Source organism: Xiphophorus couchianus, chromosome 2 (genome assembly GCF_001444195.1).
Source record: "Xiphophorus couchianus chromosome 2, X_couchianus-1.0, whole genome shotgun sequence".
In the NCBI taxonomy this organism is placed as follows: Eukaryota; Metazoa; Chordata; class Actinopteri; order Cyprinodontiformes; family Poeciliidae; genus Xiphophorus; species Xiphophorus couchianus.
This window is the reverse complement of record NC_040229.1, coordinates 2,098,689-2,110,658: the sequence shown is the minus strand read 5'-3', so window position 1 is coordinate 2,110,658 and position 11,970 is coordinate 2,098,689. Positions and strand designations below refer to the sequence as shown.

At 38.6% G+C, this 11,970-nt stretch overlaps 1 pseudogene; it reads right to left on the bottom strand.

Annotated features, from left to right (window-relative positions):
* Positions 1-1,615: 1,615 nt before the first annotated feature.
* Positions 1,616-5,684, bottom strand: LOC114158396 (carbonic anhydrase 4-like; annotated as a pseudogene).
* Positions 5,685-11,970: the final 6,286 nt, after the last annotated feature.

The window sequence follows — 11,970 nt, the reverse complement described above, 5'->3', positions numbered from 1 at the left end:
ACCTTCCAGACGCCTCAGGTCTTCTAGCTCTAGTCTGCTCTGCAACCCCAGAACAAGAACCAAACATGGAGAAACAGCATTCAGCTACTAAGCTCCTCTAATCTGGGACAAACTTTCATAAAACTATAAAACGGCCGGAACACTGATTTTCTTTAAATCAAGGCAACAAAACATGTTGTTTAGCTTTGCCTTTGATAAATATTAAATCAAACATTATACTGTATTCCATCTTATCTTTACTATGTCACTTATATGTACTGTTTTACGTTTTTATCATGTAAAACACTTTGATTGTTGCTGAAATGTGTTTTTCAAATAAACTTGCCTTACCTATCAGAGGAATCTAAATGAGAAACTGAGAAATGCCATGAAGAAAATTCGAAAGCATGAACAAGAGCTGCAACTTTCTTTCCTCTGTTGAAACACAAATACAGGTGGAATGAACCTCAGTTACCAGAACAACACTTTACATAAGTTGTATTAGAACTTCGTCTAATCGCCTTCAAGGACATATTTTAGTCAATTTGTGTTGTGCACCTGCACCAGGTTGGAGAGGTGAAGGTTATTGTGTCTGTCACTTCACACAGGTAAATTCTGATCATTCCTCAGTGACATTATAATAGAGTCTAAGATCAAGAGATAGTTCTAAGGAAACACCTGTTTATTAACACCACAGCGTGACCCATTTACCTGAAAGACACTCGATGCTCAACTGTTGTTAATAAACAAATCTGAATTTACTGTAACCAAACCTAAAAAAACATATTCAAAGGAAGAGTGATTGTTTTGTATTTTAGGAAGTTTTCCATTCAGACGTTTGATTCATTCCTTCATCTTTGCATTTCAGACATCGTTTAGCTGTGACTCAGACCAGTTGTTCAAAGTCTCTAATGGTATTTGTTCCAGTTCTGAAGTGAGGTTGAAATATGGCTGCTAGGATCATATGTGTTATTTACACAAGACTCGGCTGCGCCGTGGTATTCTTAAAGGAATAGATACGCTTTTTATGTGAATTACTGAGAAGGTATTAGTAACAGCTAATCCATCCATTCATGCTTCATCCATGCAATAAGAAAATATTCTTGAAGAAAATGCATTTCTATACATCTCTAAACACATAGATGCAGTTTGTTCAAGAGACAGAAAACTTTATAAATTAATTTAAATACTAAGCTGAGCTTAATGTTTGCTCATTTGGATTAGTTTCTTTCTATAAACAATTGAATTTATGTATTTGGGGACAAGATGACAGTTCTGTGGTGAAGAGAGGATGGTTAGGGACAGGAATTTCCTAATTCAAGTAAAAGTCACACGACTTCAACATATTTTTACTCAGGTAAAAGTAAAAAAATAAATTACTCAAGAGTAAAAACGCATTGGTAGAAAGACTACTCTAATACTGAGTATCTGATCAAAACATCGATCATTTAATATTTAAACCAAAATATAAAGTTAGGAGAAAAAGTCTGACCTTTAATTGTAAACAAATAATTTTATATTAAATAAGTTTTGTTTTACAAGCAGGAAACCATCACAGACTAATTCACAGAATCTCCTGTAAAAATAAAAACTAACTCAAAACTATATTGAAGATTAAAAACCAAACACTCAGAAGTCATAGGTAAATATTTTATTGAAAAGGTTTTTATCTTCAATGATTGTACACAATGTGCCAGAGAACAAACAGGATAAATTCAAGTTCTTCATAAACCAGAGTAACACTTTAAACCTTCATCACAAACTAAAACCTGCTTCAGGCTCAATTTTAGTGCAATTTAAACACGCAGGCGTTTCAGCAAAGTGCAAGAAGAACCACAAGAATAAACGAGTAAAAAAATTAATGCATTTGTGTTGCATGGTCAGTTCAAGACAGGCGAGTCTTTTCATTCTACACACATACAAAACCTGCAACATGTGAGGTTTGGCATTTTATGCATGTTTTACCCAAAAGTTGACCTTCCACACTAGCTTTTGTTTTAATATCTCGCCATTATGAGGGCAAAGGTCATCAGAGCCAGAGAGTAGCCAGATTTGGTGGAGGAGCTTGCCTTCGGCTGCGTTGAGACCGGCTGTGACGGCTGGGTGCTTCGATACACATCAACCATCAGAGAAGTGGAGTCTTTGATGAGCAGGCTTGTGCTGAAGAGGTCGATCTGAAGGGAGGATGGACAATGCTTAGCCTCATGGGAAGAAACCACTCTGTAGGATCCAAATCAGAACCTCCCTTATGGAGACACTCACCAAGTTTTTGCTGACTTTAATCGGTTCTTTGAACACGGTCCAAACTACGGCCTCGTCACAGGTGGGAGTGGTCAGGGAACCGAGGTAGCGATAGTAATTGGCTCGGTTCACGCCAGAAAGGAGATCGTCTAGAGAAATATTATCTGGGATTTTGATAATCACACCTGAGAAGAGAAATGAGCATCAAAGTGAGGCGCTTAAAAACAAATGAGCTTTACCACACTGCCCCTAGTGGTCGGTGAGGTACTGCATGTAAACGACGGTTTAATGTCAACGCGAGACGCCTACAGTTCGCTTATCAAAAGATTATGTTTAAAGATAATAATGATGGATAAGTGGCTTAAAACTCAGTCACTCAAAAGAAAAACAGTCATACCTGCTGAATGTGTCGTTCAGGAGCGACTCGATTCTTTTGAACGGCTCTGCGCCGGAGAACAAGTCTCACTTGGTGAGAACTGTTACAACTTTGCCTTCTAACGCTTTTCAACAGCTGTTATTTTTATTTCATACAACTGACGGAACTAAGTGGTTAATTATTATATTTAATGGTGCAGAAGAAGATTTTTGTTTCTGCCAAAGCAACTCAATTTTATTTTTCTTCTATTATACGTCTAAATTACAAATAGGCCTAAAATGTTATTAATGGACACAACACGACTTTTTAACTTCCATGTAGAAACTTATAATTAACGTTTTCAGAATCTGTAAATAACTCAAAACGCCATGAGTTTACGTCTATGTGTCACATTTACAAAACAGCCTCACCATTCTTATTAATGAACAAAGAAAAGAACAGAGACTCATATTTTCATTTCGGCTTGTATATATTAAGATCTGTTATTGTGGGGCAATTTCAAGTTAGGTGGTTTGTTAAATAGGTTAAGTTGTGCTCAGCCTGAAGAAGTTTGTGAAACACTGCCACAGCTTACCAGCATTTGAGATATTTGAGAAGTAGGAGGTCAAAGTCTTCCAGCTGGCTGGCTGATCATCTACACCTGTCAGCTCCTTTAAAAGTGAAGAGAGATGCTGATAAAGCAGCTACAGAAAATTTTTTAAGAAGTTCTCAAGCTTGAGGTCATCTCTGCTCACCTCAATAAAGAAACCGAGAGCAGCGAGTCCTTCAGAATCCTTCACAGCAAGGGTGGCGTTCCGGTTGTAGGTCGACTTGCTGTTTACAATGTGAAGCTGAAGGAGGAATGAAAACAAAATATGTTTTTAAAGAAAGTTAACACACACGAGGCTCCAAAGTTAGCATAAAGATTAGAAATACCTCCATGGGGAAGCGCTTGCCGTCCACAGTGTGCTCTGATCAGGGTTCAGCCGTGCCGTTTCCCCAGTGAAGGTGGGCCTGCAGGCTTTCGTAGCTCTCAGACAGGCCTCCTCCTGAGATCTTGATGCCAGTATTGAAGGTCACTTTGACTGGAAGAATAAAAGGAAATGAAGATAAGATAAGAACAATATCCAGTGTCCTCTGATCCCCCCTCTGGCTCCGCCCCTGGTTAAAACTATGCTCCATGGGGGCGTGCAGTGGTGGCGCAAGGGGTTAGCTCGTCCTGGAGGCCTTAGTCCTCGACGCGGACGTCGCGGGTTCGACTCCCAGCGACCTTTGCCGCATGTCTCCCCCTCCTCCCCGCCCTCTCTCCTGTCTGCCTACTGTCACAAAAAATACGAGCAAAAACTCTTCGGAGAAAAAACCCCAACAAACTACGCTCCATGAAGTGCATTAACTCACAACAGCCCTCAAAACTGACTTTGCTTACCGTCACTTTACAGTTTTTGTTGCGTCCTCGGTCTTTCTGTCAACACAATGAGAAGTTGACGCTGCTCCGTCATGCTCCGATATTAAGGTGAAACTTAAACCTGTCGAGTGTTCATATCTCAAAACAGAACCGCAAAAAATGCATTTTACATCCCACACCGGACTCTGTTTCTTCTGTTCTCCCTTCACGTTCTGTCATGGCCGCCATCTTTAATCCAACATCAACGGCTCCGCTAAATGATAACCAGCGGCGCCCTCTGCTGGATGGCGGTCAAACTACAACAGTAAATGAAGGTCTAATGGTCATTTATTAGTTAATCGGTTGGAACTAATTTTAATTATATAAAGGATTAATCATCCCAACAACTAAATGTTTCTATTAGGTCAAAGTTGACATATGATCTGTTTGTTATTATGTGTAGATATCTGACTAGTCAGAAATCTGACTTAATTGGTTACAACACCAAGCTAATTAATTTATTGCAGCATTGACAAATTGACAACTTACTAAACTTGATAAATTAACTTGTGTACTAAATATAGTTACTAATTTGGTGTAAAATGGTTAAAGAAATAGACTCTTAGATTTCTGTAACTAATGAGTTCATGTTTATGTAAATCTGAACACAATTACTCAACATTTTCCACATATCACAGTAAGCAAAATTAGTGTTTCATTTGAAAGCTATACTTTTGTTTATCTATTTATATTAAACTAAATGCCCGTTTGCTGGAAAAAAGTGATTGAAGATCTCAAGAAGTTTTTTTTATCTTGTTAAATAAATGTTATTATTTTTCAATGACATCTTCCAGTTTAGAGCTAATGTAGTGACTCATTGTTTGATTCATGCATCTTATCTGTCCACATAATAAAGTCTGAGTCCGTTGGATGCCGTATAATCTCAGTCTCAGTCCGGGATGCTGCGCCTTTGCAGTCTCTCAACATACCAGTGTCTCCGGTGTTCTCAATTGTGGCCAAGGCGGATTTGTTGTCATATCCCTTGAAGGTGAACTCCGTCAGGTTCTTGTCCTCCGTGGCGTTGGCAGACACGATGTTGATGGGCGACTGACGCGTCCCGTTGCAGTGCAGCGGGGCGATGGTCGGCCAGGTGCTGTCACCTGCGGCAGAGGCACGGAGCTGAGCGGCTGCAACGAAATGACGTTGGAGCGAACAGAGGAAACTTACTGCAGCTTGGATCATGGTAGCACCACGCTGGAAGAGAATTAAACCGGTTAGTAGGTTCCGGTTTGTAGAAATAGTGGTGAAAATGTATGTGCATATTATTTTATTATTTTCTTTTTTTTCTTACCTACGGTGGATGACTCACAATAAGCACCTGGTGCAAGGACGCACACAGCAACAGCTATTATTGTCAGAAAATTCATCTGAGGAAGAAACAAACATGAAAAATACCAATAAAACCTGGAAAATGTTTTTATTTGCATTTAACAATTAATTAAATGCAAATAAATGGAAAATTAAAACTCAAATTTGCTGATTTGAAAGTGAGGAAAAGTACAAAGGTTTAAAAAGTCAGTCCAGCTGCCCCTACCTTTGCAGGTGTTTCCACGCAGGTGTCTGCTGTCCTGCCTCATCCTAACATTTTATAGCTTCTCATTTCTGCAGGAATTCAGCGGATCTTTGAATGACGTCAATACCTGATCGCATGACTTATAAAAGGAACAAATTAATCACATACATACCTAAAATACCTTAGATTGGTAATGTAAGTTGAGGGAATCTAAACTATTTAAAGGGGAAATGCTTGGTTCTTGTTATAAAGGCAGTGTTTTCTGTATATTATCCAGAAATATCTCTTTGGCCATTTATCTATTTTATCAGCAGAATCGAAGTTTAACCATAAACAGAATGTAAATTATTCTAAACATTTGCTCACTGTTAATTTGATGCATGATTGCAGAGTAAGCACGCTGGCTGCTTGTAATCTGTAAATTAACCAACTAATAAAAAAAAGAAACATTAGCTGGAGATTTTACTTGTTTTAGATTGTTAAGATAGGAGACTGGAAATGGACTTTATTGTCACAGAGAATGGAAATTCAGCAGAATCAAGAAAGAGGCTCACATTAAAGGTCCAAATGTGTCAGATCTATAGATATAAAACATTCATTTGTACTTTCCCCACATTGCAACATGTCAATCTATTCACATGTGTTTGGCTGCAAATTAGAAAAGCACAGAAGTATTTTCATATGTGTGTATTATTGCAGATGTACACTCTAAAAAAAAATATCTCTAATTTATGGTAAAATATTAGCAGTTGTGGTTTGCGTACAAATACGGTAAAATTTTACCATATAAATGCAGTAAATCTGAGCTGGTATTTATGCAGCAAAACTTTACAGTATTTTACCAGAAATATGGTAAAATTGGGCAGCCAGTCTTTTTACCGTAATTTAGAGACTTTTGGGGGATTTTTGCAGTTTAGATGTCAAACACAACTTCCCGAATTTGTTCTAAACTTAGACGACCAGGAACGGACCCACCTTTTGTTTCACTCAGACTCGGAGATTAAACCACAGCTTGTGACGCTCAGATGTAAAAACAAAAACAAGACCTAAATAACAGAAATGTTTCTAAGGAAACAACAAACAACCTTTGAATGGTTCTTGAACATCGGAGTCTACGTTTGCCAAAGGGTGAGGATTCATTGCACATTCAGGTGTGAAGTGAAGGAAGTAACTTTGATTAGTTCCTGGCAGGACTTGTATAACTGATGCTAACGCTAGCATGTTCACTTCTAGGTGTAAACCTGTCAGCATGAAGCCTCCAATTACACTTCTTGGTATTAGTCATGTAGATTAATCTTTGTCTTGGCATAAAATGTTTCTCCAGAAGGGATTTGTTGGTAATACTTTATTTGAAGAGGTCACTGTCATAAATATGACATAACAACCGTCATGAACATGAAGGAGGAAGGAATCTTTATGAATGTTTACAACTGTTGTCATGACATGTTCATTGTGAATAATGACACTTTTAATGCAAAGTTGCACTAATAGTTGCATAAAAAGTCCAGTAAAAGTGTCAACTTTGCATTAAAAGTGTCATTATTTACCAAATTAGACTTCATGACAACAGTCATGAACATTCATGTTCAGAACTTCTTGTTTTATACGGTAGTTAGTTTATAAACCACTGAACGGCTTAAAGATCTGATGTTGTCGTATCAAACTTCCAGACCTCTCAGGTCTTCTGGTTCTGGTTCTGGTCTGCATCCAGAACCAGAACCAAACATGGAGAAGCAGCTTTCAGCTTCTGTGCACCACAAATCTGGAACAAACGTCTAGAAAACGACAAAACACTGAGTTCCTTTAAATCTAGACTAAAAGTCCAGTTGCTTTTGATAACAAACACTGTCCAACATTTTGATGTGAAATGATGGAACTTGACAAAATGTAATGTTTCAGTTGTTGGCTGTGTTATTTTTTGTGTTTTTATGATGGAAAGCACTTTGAACTGCTGAAAAGTGCTACACGAGTAAACTTGATTGAGTGTTAATGGAGACATAAAACCTAAAACCTTAGCTGTTATCTTTAAAAAACAGTTTTTTAACTTTTCTTTCACCTTTAATATCCTTACAATACGTCCGCAGCTATCTAATTAAAGGGTAGAAATTGAAATGAATAAAATAAAAACGGAAAGCTCTCCTTCACACAGATCTCTTCTCCAAATGGTTTTCTGTTTCTTGAGTGTTTCATTAAGTTCATAGGTAGCTCTTCTGTGGTGAGTAAAAAAAATGGTTTTGCTTTGTTCGTGCTAAACAAGAACAGGATGAAACACTTAGCGACAGCAGAGATGATGGTGCCAAAACCATAAATTCCATCACCTGTTTTCATGTTTGAAGTGTTCCATTACATCCTGCCAAATATTCTAAAGCAAAAGGTTTCAACCTGCCGCCACTGACGGAGTAAATGATCTCCTACCTGCCGCAGCACATTTCTGTGAAACCCGTTTTACTGGATGACAGCCGGGTCCGTTTTCATATGATGGATTGAACAGAGATGTTTTTAATGAACTGATGCTTTAGCTTCTCTACATCAAACTTCATTTGGAAACTTGATGCAAACTTCATTCTTAGAACATCTGGATTCACACTGAGACTAAACAACATCCTGGGATGCTCTGTTTAAGACAATCGGTTAAACAACTCTTGATTTTATTGAGGGGTATCAGAGCACATAGAAATAAATTGTAGAGGCATTTAAAATACCAAGTTTTCACTTTATTTACAATTATCAACAACTTTGTGCTTGTGTGTTGCATGAAATCTCAGTAAATTACTCTTTATCGCCAAAAGTATTTGCTCACCGGCCCGGAGGCAGAATATGACTTCAGGGATCCAAACCTTTATCACGTCTGATGAGAGCTGGAGTAGACGGGCCCTCTCCTGTTGGGTATGATGTGTGTAGGATTATATTGCTGGGTTTCAGTCATGTGACCCAGATGACGTTTGAAATTCAGATGGAGGGCAGGAAGGGGATTTCTCCGGTTCAAAACAAAGCAAAATTGATCACAAGGAGTACGCTAATGCCCTAAATAGGCTGGAAAAACAAGGAGTCTGGAAAAACTTTGCGTATATTTAGGATATGATCCATATTAACTCAGTAATAAAGACTTCTATAATCTTGAGGATTTATCGGGCATCGAGGCGATCCATGTAACTAACTGGAGCTGCAGACCTCATATTATACCACAAGCCAGAAGAAAGCTTTCAAAAGCCTGGAGAATACAATCATTTAGTTTCAAGCTGGGTCAAGCATTTAGGATCAAAAGAAGCATTAAATGGCTGTCGACTTTGTTAGAAAAATTATCCTCCTGTTCATTTACTTATGAGTTTATTTTACAAGTTATGTTTTCATATTATTCTTTTTATATTATTACTCTCATATTATTATCCTTTTTATATTTACTTAACTTCTCTTTCTTTTGTAGAACTTTATTAATCTTTTGTAGTATATTATTAACTTTGTTTAGGATGTTTGCTTGGAAGCTAAAAACGTTAAACATTCATGTGTTATTAGCTCCATGTGTAATTGATTAGTTGTGGTCAGCCACATGCCCTTGTAAGGGCATGTCCACAGAAGGTTCCAGAACTTAAAGATCGTTGGTCAATTCTCTGTGTGACTGTGTGAAGAAGCCCAACCTCCTTTTTCTATACAATAAAGAGAAATCCAAAGAAAGATCTGGCAGAATTGATTCCAGACAGTGTTTGACAGCGATTCGTCGCGTCTGCTTTCAATTCTCCTGTTCTGCAGAAAAGAAAAGAAAACTAATCTCTGTCTCTGGCTGATTCTTTGCAGGTTAGGATAAAAATAAACCTATCAGACTTGTTTCTGGTGAGTTGTGAGTTGTGCTATTTTAAGTAATTAGTTTATGATAACGATGCTATCGCTAACAGTAAACTAACCCATGTTATTTCCATGAGTTTGGATCTCCTGGTAAATAATTTATTTAGCTTCTGTAAACCTAAATTGTTGCTGGAGTTGTAGTTAATGTTGAGTCGTTGTAGGCGCTGGATCCAGGTCCAATGTAGGTCAACTATTCTCACTGATCTACAGAAACCCCCATGTCTGTGTCTGGCCAGTATAGTTGGTGGCCAGATACGAACCATGTGGGGGAACAGTCACAGCTCACTGTGTCTGTATGGCTGGATAGGTTATATTTAATTCATTTAGCTTTTTTTTTTAGCATGAAAGTCCCACTGAATAAAAATTTTTTCTGTCCGGGACTCGGCACTGAGCTAGCTGCTAACAACTTTAGCACTTTGAGGACAACCAAACCTTTGCTGACGAAGATAAGATCAGTGGATAAGATGGGCTTCACATGTAAGTATCAGCAGATGATGATCCCCCAAAATTAAGGAAATTGGTGCCCAGAAATCAACTGTTTGATAAATCAGTTGGCAGATAAATGGATCCTGTTATACATGTAAATAATGTAAACAGCACTGCTAGAGATGCAATAAGTTTATAGCAGGTGTGTGAATGACCTAATGATTGGGCTGCTGACTGCAACCAGTCCACATTGTTAGCAGAACTAGAGGGGCCCAAAACCACATTTTGCTTAAGGCCCCATGGAGTCTTGGGCCGGCCCTGTGTAGACCGATTGTAAACTGTATCAGCCCAGCCGCCAAGGTTATATCCCCTTTTCTCTCTGTTGGCGGTACAGTGGTGATATCAGGGACTGAAGGCTGAGTTATAGTCGCTTTCAACACTTCGGGTTGGGCTTTTTGAACCAAGACAGCAGTATGGTGTTTATAGTTAAGGTTCACATTGGAGCCGCCTGGAAGAGCATCTTCCAGATCTGAGTTTGTGTGAACGGCGGCGCACGCGATCCGCGCCGAGTTACAAACATCCAGAGGTGCACGAGGTACATATGTATTATATTCTTTCTTGATTTTACTTTTGTCTGTTCAAAATAAACAAATAAATAAAAACACCTGAAAAGCTTCAAATCATGCAGAGCTTGACGCGCAAAACGTGCCGCGACGAACCTCTAGACTTTGAATGTAAACCGGATGGCCCTGTTGCTCAAAACGTGATTGGTGTGAACGCACCATGAGAGCCAGGCCTTCTCGTCCAACATCAGTAGGTGACCTCACAAATGTGCTTCTAGAAGAATTTCAGAAAATCCCTATAAACCTATAAACACTCCTGAACCTTGAGGACAGACTTCCCAGAAGAGATAATAGATTTAAAAATATAGCTTTTTTCACATATCATGGCCTATTTTCTGTGATGCATAATTTTTTTATTACAGCAAACCAACCGAACAGGAAATGTTCCCACAAAAGGAGTCATTAGGGGGAAGATATGTCACACAGTATTCTGAAATACTAGTAAAGGAGAAACTGATTTAAAGGCTGCCTGACCGGCTCCAAGAAGTATTTCTCTATCCAACAACACACCCATTTGTGGTCTAAACTTGTTTATCAGGGACGTTTAGAGACACCAAATAACCCAACAGTTGTGTTTCTAAAATGTGGGAAGAAACTAGAGCAGGGGTCTCAAACTCCAGTCCTGGGGGGCCGCAGTCCTGCAACGTTTAGATGAGCCTCTGCTGCACCACCTGAACAGAATAATTAGGTCATTAAGGCTCTGGAGAACTGATCTACACAAGGAGGAGGTAATTAAGCCATTTCATTCCAGCGTTTTGTACTTGTGGCACATCTAAAACCTGCAGGACTGCGGCCCTCGAGGACTGGAGTTTGAGACCCTGAACTAGAGTATCATGGGAAAACATGCATGCAGAAAGTTTGGTTCTGTATGTCCTTTGCAGTGACATTTGAGAAAGTTAAGCATAAAATAGTTCAATGCTGGAGACCTTCTGACATTTACATACTATTTGGGTTTTACCGCAAAAAATAAAACCCAACAAACACCAAATGAACCTCTTGCACACTGTAAAACATTTAAGGTGGTTTAACTTGAAAATGAAAGTCCACCTGCTGCCTTGAAAATGCAATTTAAGTCAACAATAGTATTTTTTTTTTTTAACTCAGAAATTAAAGTTCATGAAGTTGATTTAGTCTTGTTCCGCCCTCTAGTGGTATTTTCCTGTAACTGCATTTAAAATCTCTCCTTGTTTCAGTCCTGAGCCTTCATTCGATGAACGATGCCAGGGAGGCTTTGATGCAGTAGCAAACATCAGAGGAGAGGTTTTCTTTTTTAGAGGCAAGAAGAAACTCATGCGTAAAAGTTTAACAATTACAAATAAATATTGTTGTCATGTTTTAACCCTGTTCTTTGTTTAATAGGTGCACATTTCTGGAGAACTCAGCGAGACGGCTCTTTGTGATCACAAACTTTTGGATGGGCCTTCCGACAGGAACAAACAAAGTCGACGCCGTTTATGAGAGAAAGAGCGACAGCAAAATCATCTTCTTCATCGGTAATAAAGCTACAGCTTAACCTGTTTTACAGTAGAAAGTTTGATCCTGGCTAATT